The sequence below is a fragment of the Phocoena sinus genome, chromosome 2 (genome assembly GCF_008692025.1).
Source record: "Phocoena sinus isolate mPhoSin1 chromosome 2, mPhoSin1.pri, whole genome shotgun sequence".
Lineage (NCBI taxonomy): Eukaryota > Metazoa > Chordata > Mammalia > Artiodactyla > Phocoenidae > Phocoena > Phocoena sinus.
Window position 1 is genome coordinate 115,205,444 of NC_045764.1, and position 12,857 is coordinate 115,218,300.

Consider the following 12,857-nt stretch of genomic DNA (forward strand, 5'->3'; position numbering starts at 1 on the left):
CTGATACAAATAAAACAATTCTAAAACAGGTTTATTGATGGTATAACTATTTCAGAAGTCATGTTGGAATGCAATTTAGAATAGTCAGTTTAGAATAAAGTAATTAATTTTTATGGGTTAAGAACATAAGGGAAATATCACATAACACCAAATCAAGTTGTTTGGGGGAGAGAGGGCTTGCCTTTAGCGAAATGAGAAACTCTACTTTGCGTTCATTAAACCTCTATCTCTCTGCCACACCAATCCTCACCTTCAGTCACCACCCTATCTCTATGTGTTTCCCTGATCCTTTTCCTGTACTACAGAGAATTTTGTTAAAATAGTATTCTTGGAGAAAGTCATACCACTACGTGTACCCCTGGCCCACTGCAAAATCAATCTGTCCTCCTCCAACTGGGTTCTCATTGCTGCTTGACAGTCTTGATATTGATCTCCCATTTATTCCCCAGCACACTTCCCTTATAGCAGGTGCTTCAGATCTCTCTGCTCACACATCTAATTCACTACTTACCCTTTCCATTATCACCAGATAATAACCATCCTACTTTACAGAGAAATTCACAGATAACTGGATGTGCCTTCTCATTTTTCCTTATTTCTACCTTAAAGCAGCAAAATTTTATTGAGTATCAACCACGTGCCAGGCACAGTGCTTGGGCAATGGTATGCCAAAAATGATGTAGCTCGCGGATCTTTGTATGCACCATGCCCAGCACAGTTCCTGGCACACAGTAGGTGCTCAATAAATGTTGAAATGAATGTATGCACTGATGAAAAGATAGGTCTAAAGGCTAAGATACTTTAGAAGGTATTTCCTAAAGAAAATACCATTCAAGATGAGAGGGAAAGTACGGAATAGATTTTATGACCTTAGATATTCTTTCTTAGTAAAGAAGGATGATTCCTATCTCAAAGGAAGAGGTGTTTTTTATTTCCAAGTCTAAATTCCTCATACCATTGCTTTCTGCTTCCTCTGTGAACTTGATTCGACTTTCTCAGAGGAAGACAACTTCACTATGCCTAAACACACCTCTCCCTGCCGAAACTTTCATCACCGTCATTAATAAAAACTAAATTCTGACTCTGCTGACTACAAACATCCTATTTTCATACTTAATGAAGTGGTCTGAAATTACTACAGTATACTCATTTCCTTGCCACCCATATTGCTCTCTTGCATTCATTTTGTCTGTTTTACTACTTTTATCTATACCAACTGAAATCTCACCTATTTTTCAAGACTCACCTCTCCCATCAAACCTTCTCTGGCCCCTGTAACTGGTAGCTTCCTTGAGCAAGCCAGCATTGTCTGTGCTGATCCTATGACATATATCCTAACCTGCCCCCCACTTCTGTACAATGCCATGGGTTTCATTTCCCTAACACAGTCTGGGTTCAATAAATATTGGTTGAATGAGCATTGGTAAATAGAATACCTTAAAAGGGAGATGGCCAAAGAAAAAAATGGTTAAAGTTATCTTTTTACAAAAGAAACTTTTTCTATAATCATTTTAATAAACAATTCATTTCAAATGCTATTTCTATTCATGTCTTGCTACTCAAGTGAATGAAATGATCAGCAATTTGGCTAGCTTCAATATTTAGCTAGCAGGATATTGTTAGAAATGGTGATGGTGATATAGCCTTAGATCCCTTCCTCTACTATGGGAGGAAAGTAATGCCTTAATATCATATGTGTTACTAAAGTCTCGATTTCTCCAATGAAACATCAAGGGAATTGCAAGGCACCTCTGAAAGACTGGTCTCTAAGCCAATTCCAAGGCAGATCCCCAGAAATGGGGATTTCTGGTTTGCTTTTAAATGGTTCTGATATTTTTCATTTTGCATGTTTTTCAGCTGGTACTGGTTATCACTGTACTTTATCAAATAGCATCCCCATTTCAACTGAGAATGAAGACGTTCTTAGATAAAGAATTTGTAAAAGTCAGGTATATAATAAAGTCACGGGTGGTTCTTGGAACTTGCTAAAATGAAATGCTGCATCTAAGTGTAACATCTTAGCCATATAAGATCATTATCATAAAGTAATCATCATGATTAAAAAAACTCTAATTGAATCATTATTCTTTCCAAAAGATCGGAATTCTAAGAATACTTCTCAGAAGCTCTCAAACTTAATATGGAGCAGGAAATATTGCAATGAGTCCTCGAGAGTGAGAAATAAAAAACAGTTGTGCTCTTCTTTCATTATACTTTTTAATCACTTCATTATTCATAACTATACAGTCCTTATGTGTGGTGAAGAATGTATTCATAGGGGAATGTATCTGTCAGCATACTGGTATATAAAAAAGAATAAAAGTAAAAACAAATTAAGTAGACTTAGTAGGTTCTCATATTTCATATTTGAAACTTTATATATTTCCTTTTTGAAACAAATATAAGAAAACAATAAATATTTTTAAATGTGTATTTATGCCATAACTAGGTGAAAGCAACTCTTAAGTAGATTAGTAAAGCCAGATCTGTGATTTCTGATTTTGACTCCCTGGACAGGACCAACAGCAAAATAATGCCAAAATATGCATATCATTTTGCAGCTGGACCTACAAGGACACAAATGATATTTTAATATTCAATCAGAAATATTACATACATAAACATTATAGAAATCTACCACTAAACTTTGTGGTGATTAAAATTTTAGTGTAGTCTGTGATCGCTACAAAATTTCAAAATTTCAAAATAATGTGCAGAGCTTGAAGGTGAAATGGATACCAAAGAGGAGAAAGGAAGGAAACTGTAAACAACTCAACGACAAGACGTTTGAAGGATCTATTGAGTTTGATTCTTCACCCATCAGTTTAAGAAATGAAATAACTAATCTTACATACGTCTGGTTCCTATTTGAAGATGCTTTAATTTAGCCACTCATTCTGTTCTTTCAGTCTTCTTCTTATAACTTGACATTCTGAGCCCCATCTTGACCTTAGTAAGCTATTATACCGGGCAGCATAGGACAGGCTATGCTGCAGTAATAAAACTTAGTTGGTTAAAACAAGTGTGTTTATGTCTCTTGTTACATGTACAGCATGAGCTGGCTGGGGACTCTGCTGTATATTATCCTCATTTAGGGACCTTGGCTGAGCAAAGGGTTCCACCTCCATTCTTCCACAATTACTGCAGAAAAGAAAAAGTAAAATGGCAAATAGCACAAACTATTAAACCTTCTCCTTAGAAGTGATATTTGGCACTTCTGATCACATTTGTTGACTAAAGCAACTCATATGGTCATGCTAACCTCAAATGGGGTCACGGGTAATCCTCTCATGTGCCCAGTAGGAGAAAAGCCAAAAATATTTAGTGCACAGCTACCGAGAAAAGATTGGAGATGGTAACTCTTCTAGCTCATTCTCTGTTCAAGCCAGATTGGAGTGTAGATTCCTTTTCTAGTTGTAGAAATGGAAAGATATCAATGGATGATAACTCTTCCAGGACCAAATGTGAGAGAATAGTATATGGAGCATTAGGATAAACTGTTTTACTCTTCATTCATTTGTCTATGGATTCATGGTCTTCTTTTGCCCCCAAGGAGGCTATCATTTGGTAGAAAAAGGAAAAAATTATAGGTTTAGGCTCCATGAAACAACTTGAGGATGAGGCAAACTATCGTATCATTCAAGTGAATGGTGATAGTCCACATAATAAAGTAATAGGGGCAGATGAAATTAACTTAAAGATCAGTGTTGAGTGCAGTGAGTTGAGAAAATTTCTTTGGAGAATGTCTAACATTAGATGGACATACAATGTTAGGTTTAGATTGACAGAAAGAAGGAAAGAGGGTATGTCTAGTAAGAAACAGAGCAACTAAGAGACCAGATATGGGAATGAGCAAGGAAGAAGGAGAGGTGAGATTTGCTCAGCTGGAGTGAAGGGTGAGATTAGGGGTTGAAGTAGCAGTTAGGATCAGTTTTCTATGAACTTGAACACCAAGCTAAAACATTTATATTTGACCTGATGGGCAGCAGTGAGAAACTGTGGCTTCAACCGAAGAATAAAAGAGGGTTTCATGTTGTTGGAATTTTTAGGATACAGCTAAAGAAGAAATTCCTAAGCGGTTATGTTTTGTCACAAAGAAATCTTGAGAAAGCTGATAATCGACAGGGTTCCTCTTAGACCTTAAGGAATTTCCATCTGGTTGGGGAGAAAGACTGTGCCTATGAGGTAAAAGTAGTCTTTGGTTAAATTTTTCAAGTATAAATTTGGTCACTGATGGAAACTCTTTCCCTAAGTAATACAATAAATAAAACTCTAATTCAACTATCCAAAAAACTTTTGGTGTTTCTACTTGGAGACAAGAGGTTGATTTAAGTTACATTACAATGATTAAACACATACATACATATATAATAAAATAAAAATATGTATATATACTACCTAATAAAAGAGAATATTGTGTTTTCAAATCATGAATAAATAAAAATGTATTGTGTTCTACTAGTTAAAAACATGAATCAGGGTTTCATAGGAAAAGCATGGTCTTTAGAAAGAGACAGATCTGTGTTCAAATTCAAGCTCTACAACTTTTAGAGAAGTACAGAAGGTAAACTATTGTATTTTCAGCCTCAGTTTCCTCACCTGTAAAATGGTGAAAATAATTGTAGAGAGAGTTATGAAGATTAAACAATAAAACATATGTAATGCCCCTAGCACATTATAGGCATGATAGCAATAATGGCAATGATTACATATAAGCAATTACTAAATACTGAACTGAATTAAATTTAAGGAAAGTTTCCTGTCTTTACATTGTAAGGATTATAAAATTAATAAATCAATACATTAACTATTAACTAAAGTCAACCTCATAATTTTATTTTTATTCTAGAAATAAAAAGAAGAAATAAAGAAGAAAATAAATTTTAATTCAGAGAAAGCAGTGTTATATTTCTAAAGTGTTCATTATCCTTGGTTGGTTTTATTCCACTTAGCAGATGTCCTCTCTTCCTACCTTAAGGGCAGAAACTTTCAACAATGACTACTTCCCTAAACTGGGGTGAGCAATGCACTCTATTTTACAGATGAGGAAGCTATACAAAATGAAGTAGCACTCAAGAAGTTAGTTGAATAATTAGTACTTTAACTCAAGGCATTTTCTTTATAGATCCTGTTGTTTCCCAGTAGTTTTATAGTACCTCGTCTTTTGGCTGAAAAGTTATGGCTACGAGTGTGTCAATCTTCAAATTGTATCCCAAGGACGATATTTAGTCAATGTTAGGTCCCTGAGGATTTAATTACTTTGCCAAATTGTGTTCCTGGTTCTTTCCTCATATCTGCTCCATACTTCGAGTACAGGAGATCTGAGAGTATGAAAATAAGTAAAATGAATGAGAAAATAAAATAGAAATTCATAGTTAACAACTTTAATGTAGTAATCATAAAATTTTAATTTGAAAATGTCTTACTAAATTTTAACTTAATTTTGAAATGTCCTATATATATGCTAATGGGGCTATTGGAACACCGAGGTCTGATACTTCCTCTGACTGGGTAGATCAGCAGAGTGTGAAATTAATGTTCTTAGTCTAAGCTATTATGAAGAAATGAACAATGGTAATCATTCTCCTGAAGTATTTATCTTAGTGGTTTCTCAGGAGATGGTCTAGAGTTTCTGCTTTACTGGAGAATCATCACCCAATAACAATTTTCACAATATTGATCACAAATCTTGAAATGGAATGTGTGTGTGTGTGTGTGTGTGTGTGTGTGTGTGTGTGTGTAGAAAAAATCTGCTTACAGTGACAAAGTAAATTCTTTGTGACTCGGTTGTACCAGGTAAGTATTTCAATGTTAAAGTGTGAAGGGGTTTTCGCACAAATATATATGATAAGCCACTGATGAAAAAAGACCTTTGTCATTAGACGTGAGTGCTGCTATGCCATACAAACAAACAAAAAAATCTACTTCTCTCCCCAAAAACAAGTCAAGAGGAAAGGAAAGGGAAAAAACACCATAGCTTAAATGACAGGTTTTGTAAATGTTCTGCTGTTTTATATTTTTCAGTTGAAACTACAGTTTCCTTTTTCTTCTTTCTACTTTTATTACACAGCCCAGAAGATGGACATTTGGCAAGCCATAATAGACTGCTCCTTTCCCAGGTATCTCCTGCTTGTTTCCTTTATCTATGAATAGGAAATGGCTTAAAGGCACCTGTGTGATGAAGGTCCCGGGGCAGCTGCCTGACTAGTGAATGCCTGATTCTGTGTTAACATGCTTTGTCAGATATTGGCAGAATCTGTTCTCTTCTTTTGCCTTTTCAGCCAGGGTACCATTGACAGCCTGGCTACCCATTTATAGAAATGTTGTCCATCAAACTGTGAGGAAGGACAATAGTGTTTTTCTGTGGCCAGTGACTGTGGGAAACTTTTCTTTGGCTATTCAGGCAATTTTTGTCGCTTGCTCTGAAGAGGAGAGACTGATGAGTGCAAAAAGTACAATTAAGCAAAGCCAGACTTCAATTGAAGGCTCTAGTGTAGTCTGCTGTTCTCGTTTTTTTCTTTTTTCTTTTTTTTTTTTTTTTTTAGAGGAGGAGAAAACCCTATGGGTTTTCACGTTGCTGTGTGGCATTCAGCAGGGGGCTATTACAATCCTAAATTTTTTTTTCTAGACCACCTAATTCTAAGTTAAAATTAAATGTAATGAGAGCCACTTGGAGTTCTGAATATTTTAAAGCATAATTCCCACAGAAGGGATTCGACCTAAACTGCAGTGAGCATCAGTTGGCTAATTATAGCTGCATTTTATATTACAGCAGGTGTCAGATGCAGTCATCTCAATAAAGTCCACATAATACTCTGGGAAAGAACAAAGACTTTTCTTTGAATGTGGGTACTAATTTCTGCTAGGTGTCATATGAGCCTTGATACTTCTTGGCATTAATAAGAGCACTGCAGCACTCAGAAATGCTCTTTGCTTGGGATGAATTGATATTGTAAAGCACTTACCAGTCAGACTTGGCAGATGTCAGTAGTTAATACTTATGTTGCAGAGGTCGGAATATAATGCAAAGAGTCTTATGTAAATACTCTCAGATGATGGGCTGGTTTTGAGAAAGCGCCAGAGCACCGCACCAACTCACTTAATGAAAGTTAAATAGATAGCAGTGGGGTATCTGCATTTACTTTGGCTCCTGCTTTATTGCAAGTCCTCCAGAAGTGAAGGGCAGATGGTAAGGCAGTAAACTAGGTGAACAAAATACACTGGACTTGGATAAGGACTTGTTATGTTCACAGTACTTTCCTTGAATTCATGTGGGCGATTCAAATTACTGAAGTGATAGAGAGGCCAAAAGCATGCCTGAGGATAAGGACTCCTGTACATATCCAACAGATAAAAATAATTTTAATTTAGAAAATATGTCCACCTTTGAAATATAATTGGACAATAGGATAGGCCAAAGGGATGTCACTTTAAAATAATGACAATTGTCCTGCACTTTTCCATTCTTCTAGGAGATTTAGAGTTCATCCAACCTTTTGTTGTCACATTGGATCAGAGCAAATGAGATCAAAATGGAGGACCTATTAAAATCTTATTATGAAATACCAAGTAGAATATGACAAATGTGAACTCTTTATATGCATTCCACTCTGGAATCAACAGTGTTTACTTTAAATCTAATTCAGAGCTAACAAAGCAAAGGCAGTGTCCTTAATTATAATCCCCCAAATCAGCTCTGGGTTCTCATTTTGGCATGTTACGGTTTATGTACATCTCAGAGCAAACCCTGTAGGGTGCTGTCGGCAATTAGGCGGGACTTCAGGGAGTTTAACATTCATTCAACATTGATTCAATCAAAAATTGAGCACTGGTGTGAGCAAAGCACTGTTAAGCCCAGCATTGAAATCTACAATGGGAAAGAGGACACAGAGTCTGTCCCAGAGTGCTGACCATCTACTCATAAAAACAACATCTCTCCAGGCTCTTTTGAAGATTTCTGCTAATTTTTGTTTAGATCAGATATGTCCATGGATTTTGATACAGTCCAGGACAAAATTGTGAAGTAGTAGAAAAGTCACACAGAAATCACTAAAAGGAGCACAAGTAATCTGCTAATGACAATTGTTTCTTATAGTACTCAATAAAGTCTCAATTAATTTTTTTTCTTACAATAAATGTAGTGTTTTTTTTATTACAGAAAATTTAGGAAACACATATAAGATACAAAAAAGAAAAGAATCCACAATTCTACTGCCTCTTAGACAACATTATTAATATTTTGGTGTGTATAAAGTTTATTCTTCATTCTTCATTTATATACATGTAAATGTATATGTCCATTTTAAATTATGGATTACACTATTTGGTAGATATCTTTTAAAGCAAACCTTATGATATAGTTAGAATATCTTTTTGTATTATATTCTTTCCAAAACATAATTTTTACTGATTATATAATAGTCTAGTACATGGATATGCCATACTTTATTTCTAAATTTTCTATTATTGTACCTTTAGCTTATTTCCAATTTTTTTGCTGGTATAAACCATGCTCTAATGAACACTCTTGTAGCCAGATTTTTTTCTAAATCCATGATAATTTGCTTATTCCTGGTAGTGGAAATGCTGGATCAAGTGCAGTTTTAATTAAAGATATAGATTTTAAGACACTTGTCATAAAAACAAAAAATATATTTCATAGGAAATCTTTTATTGCTTTCCATCTAGGTATGAGATTTTAATTGTAAGAGAATTTAAAGTAAAAAAAAGCAAGAGCTTAGTTAAACACTAAATTGTGAATAAAACAAGATATTTCCATCTAACTAGGAAATTGATCAGCTATTATCTGATTAAGAAACAGGTAGCATGGGTAGCTTCTGTAAGCCATGAGATTTTCAGTACAAACAGGATGTATACAATGAACTATAAATACGCAGTGCCTGGCAGCACTCTGTGAATAGCCAAGGTACTGGGGCCATTACCTAAACTTTTATGTGGAAAGAGTTCTGCTATATATTTAAACATTATATATACATAGAAAGAGAGTTCTGGTGCACACTGAAATATTATGTATATATACATTAATTGGTAGTGTGGCTATAATATCATGAATTTAAATAAGGAGTTAAAAGGCCATTACTCTTGCACTGCTTCCAATTTAAGCCATCCAATTTTAATTGGCCTTCACAGTGGCTTAGAAATCTTTTGGTACATCAGTGTTTACCATGCTTCACATAATGATTATTCCAAGCCTTCATTCTCCCCCAGGCTAATCCAAGAAAACTCAGAAGAACGAGAGAAAGACTAAAGGCACTAAATTGTATGTTTTGCATTGATAGAAAAATAATGTATATTTTACTTTAATAGAAAATTAGGGACAGTTAGTGATCTTGGAAACACTGTTAGGCTTTAAACTGTTTTCCAAGTAGAGTACTGTAACTGTAATCATTGAGCCTAAAGAAGTGGGAGAAGGTAGATGATCATATAATCCTTCATCTAATCCTCACTGAGAGCTGCGAGTATTCCTGCTCTGGAATATTTTGTTAAGTGTCTATGTCCTACCTTAGTGGTGCATTCCATAATTTAATAGAGTCTCTTAAGTCCCTTAAGTGTTTTCACATGGTAGACACAATTGGTATATAGTTGCCTAATATTTGGCATTGCTACAGCAGTCTGTCTGGGCTACCTGTCCACCTGCTTTGGGGGGACCAGTTCTCTTCCACTCCTAGACATTAGTGGATTTTAATAGCTGGGTGTAGTCATGGAAAGAGTAACTGTGGGCATACCCTGAGATACGCTCCCTAAGGAGTAGCATCAGAGGCTTCACACTGTCGGGGAATTACTAAAAGAATTTTAGTTTACTGAATTTAGTTTACTAAAATAATCCAGCCAGTCCAAATAACAAGCAAATAACAATAACAGACTCCGGAGAGGGAGACCATTACCTGTATTATGTAATCCTCCTTCCCAGACATCATGATTGATTCAGGGAAAAATAGCCAAGCAGGACCCCAGAAAGCCACCCCTGGTATGTTTTATAATGGAGATATTGGATAAGATTTCTTCTCCTCTCTGAGAAGATTTGAAGATGTGACCTTAGGCTGCTGGTAGCCATGCCCCCTATCCTACACAGAAACTGCCTGCAATGGGAGAGAACAAAGCCAACATGGAAGAGAGAAAGAGAACAAGAGGCAAAGAGTAAGGAGTAAGATCAAGAGAGAGAATGCATGTGAGAAACAGCTGGGCAGACAGACTGACTCACCTGATTCTAGGTATTCTGAAGGCCAGCTTTAGTGCCTCTCCTCTTGTGGTATAGTTATATAAGCACTTAACGCCTCCTTTTTTTTCTTTTACATGAACTAATTAGAATTGGGGTTCTATTACTTTTGTAACAGAGCAGGACCCTATGGGGCCTTCCCAGGACAGAAACACCCTCCCCATGTCCTCTGCCTGCCTCCTGTCTGTAGAAAAACTTTAGCTAAAGAATAAATTTATTCAGAGAAGTGAGAAAATGCAGAAGCAAAGAAAAGCAGTCAAACAAGACAAAATAATAATAGTTTAGCCATTAAACAAAATCAAGGACCTTTAGTTCCTCCTCAAGGGTATTCTGAGGCATATCTGTTGAGCAGTTTTGCAGATACTGAAACCCTCACAAGGTGGAAGAATTTAACTACATGATGACCAGATGGTAGCTATGACCTAAGCTGCTCCATCTTACACAATTCCAAGAACTGTCCTCAAAGACATAGGAACACACCAAGCCTGGAAATGAAGATTAATTGTACTAAAAAAATCAAGATGACACTGATCAGACCACTGCATGACCAATTTCAAGATGACTGTCAGAGCTGACTGTGCCATTCTACATGTAGCCCCCTCCATCTGCCTATATGTCCCTAAAAGCTCTGGTCCCCTGGCTGGCAGTGGGGAGTTGGCTTTTGGACATGAGTCTGCCTTCTCCCCAGGTTCCCGGCCTCCTGAATAAAACAACCTTTCCTTTCCTAGCAACACTTCTGTCTTGAGTATTGGCTTTCCAGAGGCACGCAGCTTAACCTAAGTCCATAACACTTTGATACAGAGTCCTCGCTAATACACATTCTAAATTTGTTTCTTACTTGTGTACCCTCAGTAAAATCTCTAGAGCTTACAATGAAAAATTAGAAGTGGATTCCTCTCCCCAGAACTCTTAGTAGGGAACTGAAGAGAAATATTGACAAAAAGTTTACACTTGACAGTCCACAAAACCTTCTAGTTTTTGTTTTAGTCACTATATAGTCCTCATTTAAATTTTAGTTCTCAGATTAATTAATCCTGTTATTCATTCTATAATCACTTATTGATGTTCTTCTATGTGCACAAGGTAGTCATAAGTACTGTAGCTCCCCTACCTTGAAGAGCCTTCCAACTTGGTAATAATCATGATAGCAAATACTTACATAACTGGGAATTGTTCTAAGGGGTTGACACATTTAATCCACACCATAATCCTATGAAACAGGAGTTATTATTGCCTCGGTTTTATGGATAAGGAGGCTGAATCACAGAGGCTATGAGTAGCTTGTCCACTGTCTCACAGCTACTAAGTGATAGAGCTGGGGTTTGAACCTGAGCTGTGCGGCCCGAGCCCAAGCTCTTAATCTCTACTCTGCCACCTCTTCTAGTAGTAAAGACTAAAACTTTATAACAAGAAGTCTTTACATAAGAAAGTAAGGTCAAGTCATCCAGTTATATTCTTTATATAGTAAGTTTCAGCTGCAGCAGATCTTAATTGTGCTGGTATAAAATGAATGTATAAGTTAAAGTGTTTACATATGCAGAAACATCCATAACATGTAGATAAACAGCTTTATTTACATGTTTAGCAATTAAAGCTTCTCCTTATGAACACAAGCTTCTCTAGTGTTTTCTAACATTTAACCACTTTTCTTCTGATTCCAAAAAGGATGCATTTATTTTAAATATATAGAAAATACAGAAAATCTTTAAAGTCCCCCAGAATTTCACCAATATATACTCAGTGATAACATTTATTATTTAGTTCATGGTATAATCTTATAATTTTTATTTCTGTTAGGTAGGACAGTAATACTAGTGAGTGCTATTTCCCTATTTCACCAAGTATGAGAATGTTGGTTCTAATACATATCATGAAGTTTCTATTCCAATTTGGCTTTAAAGGGATGCTTTTCAGTGTACGGTTTTTTGATAATTTGCATTGAGATTGGTTGATGTAACACCCAGCTGCATTAACATAATTCCTAGAAATTAAGAGTGTGCACTAACTGTACATTTCACAGCTATTATACCTCATTTAATTCAGCGCATGTTGCCCATACGCAAGGCAAATAGGCCACTCCTTATTTGAGAAGCACCAAATTTCTTTAAGAAATAATCCCCTCTACCTCTTGTTAGAAATATTACCTTTTTAAAAGCCTGAAGGCATTTGATTTTTAAGATTTCATTATTAAAACGTGAGTATTACAGAATCTTAATAATCCTAACTAGTGTCAACAAATGTCTTTTTAACATGTTAACTGGAATTAGTTGAGTTAGTGCTCTGGAAAGGAAACCAGTATCTGGGAGTGAGAAGAATGGAAATTTAATCTAACAGTCAAGTGGCTTGGGTTCAAATTCAGCCTCTACTATCCTGATTGCATTCAACTTCTCTACCTAGTTTCCATGTCTAGAGAGTAGGAAGCATTGTTACTAGTTATTAATTATTATTACTATTTTTGATCATAGATCTACATTAGATGATTTAACACATGAAAGGTGCCAAGAATATTATTTTAACAAAATTTTTTAGTGCAGGACACTTAAGGTGCTGAGGATTCAGCAGTGAACAAAAGAGATTTTTTTTTAAAGTCGCTGATCAAAAAATAATGCAAAAGGTGGAT